Source organism: Engraulis encrasicolus, chromosome 7 (assembly GCF_034702125.1).
Source record: "Engraulis encrasicolus isolate BLACKSEA-1 chromosome 7, IST_EnEncr_1.0, whole genome shotgun sequence".
Lineage (NCBI taxonomy): Eukaryota > Metazoa > Chordata > Actinopteri > Clupeiformes > Engraulidae > Engraulis > Engraulis encrasicolus.
In genome coordinates, this window is record NC_085863.1 from 36,633,882 (window position 1) to 36,636,313 (window position 2,432).

Below are 2,432 nucleotides of genomic sequence, written 5' to 3' on the forward strand. Positions count from 1 at the left end.
CTCTAGCCAGCAAGGCCACTGACAACCACCACCCCCCATCCCCCCACCACCATATCTGCGACTGAACATTCCACCTGCACTACTATACTCGTGACTGAACTTTCAACCTGCACTAACTCAAAACATGCACACACACACACACACACACACACACACACACACACACACACACACACACACACACAAGCACACTGCACTTTCTGCACTAAACCCAAACATACACACACTGACACACACACACACACACACACACACACACACACACACACACACACACACACACACACACACACACACACGAACACACACACAAGACGCACACCGCACCTTCTACCTGCACTAAACACATACACACACACACACACACACACACACACACACACACACACACACACACACTGCTGCTGGTGTACTTGACAGACCTTTTTTAATATTTATTTTCTTCAAAATGCTACTATTACCATGTCAGAACGCTATAAAGGACTTTTTTTAGGAAAAGCACAAAAGCACAACAGATACCTCTTAATGTATGTCCTCTACAAGTCTTCTGTTGTCCAGTCTTGCACTTTAAATGTCTGTATGAGCACTGTCTATGTCCATACTGTCTTAAGTCCATGTATAAGTACTGTCTATGTCTATACTGTCTATGTCCTTACCTAGATTAGTCTATGTCTAATGGGAAAGCAAGAAATGTAATTTCAAATTCTTTGTATGACCAGTGCATGTAAAGAAATTGACAATAAAACCTACTTGACTTGACTTGACATTTGAAATGATCTTGCGGGCCGAAAAAATGACTCAGAGGGCCAGATTTGACAGATTAACCAGACTCTGTGGTCCTTTGAGAATCAAATCTTCTGGGAGTCCATGATGGGTATGCAGTGTTGCATCATTTAAGGTGTTTGGTGCCCATTCCTTCAGGCATGCTTGCAACACCAAGTCTAAGCTTCAGTTCAAGTGGGCTCTATTGTTTCAGCCATTGATACAGTTGATGTAACAAGCTAACGGTGAAACACAGTCACAACAAAATGAATCTCTATCAGCCTGTGCTTCTTGTAATCCTTTTGTTTGCAGGTCAATGCACATTGCTTAACATCTTTTTTAGGTGGAGGCTCTGACTTTCCTTATTGTTTACACAGTATACTACATAGCGAGACAGTATGTAAGTTCAACATATAACCTGGAACCTTTTGAAAAAATGCTCTGAATAATCTCCATGACAGAATCTTGTTGATTTTTCATTGTTGTTTTGACATAGCTGGGTGGAAATTTCAGTCGCGAAATACATTTGATCTGGAATTGAACTGCTTGGCAGACAATGTACTTTTCAGTGCTTTAGTTCCATGTATGCATTGTAGCCTACTGCTATGACATTGGATTGTGGTAAAATTATAAAATATCTCTTATAATATTCATCTCAATCTCAACACTCTGTGTTCCTCCAAACATAGTGGTGAGCCTGTTGAATTCTACTGTACATTCAAGCTCTTCCACTTTTTTCTCCCCACAAAGGAAACAGCATTTGCTTCTCAACTGTAACAGTGTGTGCATGGTGGACGTCAGGTGTGCCCTTGGATATTGCAACTAGTGAAGATGAACTAAAAAATGAGGGAGCATTTTGTATGCGTCCGATGAAGTTTATCTTTCATAGATGCAGGGAAACCTAATTCTATGAATGCATGTAATGCAAATAGTGTGGTATTATGAATGCCCTGTAAAAGATGAGGCACATCATCAATTAATTGGCAAACACGATAAACAAATGCCTATCTTATGTCTGATTTCACATGTTAAATAATAATAAACTTGAAAAGTCTGATGGGTGTGGGGTGTATACCAAACATTGATTTAGGCTACCAACTATTGAAAAAAAAATCCAGTTCTAAGAAACGATCGTTTTTTTTTTAAATGTTCTTGAGTGCTTAGACCCTATCTCTGGCAAGGCCACCCCAAAAATGTTGTTTCAGCTCACTCAGACTGACTAAAGCTCCTGTCATATTCAGTGCTACTAGTCGACCCAGTTTTCAGCTGATGAGCCAGCAAACACTGTTTTGACAAATATTGAAATTGTTTTGAACAGGTATCTGAGGGGCTGTCAAACAAAGGATTCAAAAACAGTGTTGCATTATGGCTGAGGTGTATTATATACCTTAGCACCAGTGTTGCTTATAATGATAAATGTCTCGTATACTCAACCCCCAGGTGTAGGCCTATAAATACTGAACTCCCCTGAATTCCAATTTTTCTATCCTTCATTTAGCTTGCTGTTGCATTTTTGAAGGCAATGCTCGGTACAGAGTGCATACAGCATAACATATTTCTAATTGTGATTATTATGTGGTTGTTGGGTTGGACAACCTATGATTTGTCATTTAGTACTGCAAGAAAACATTTTTACAAATGGTCAAAATTCTAACCACAATGTGGAAAAG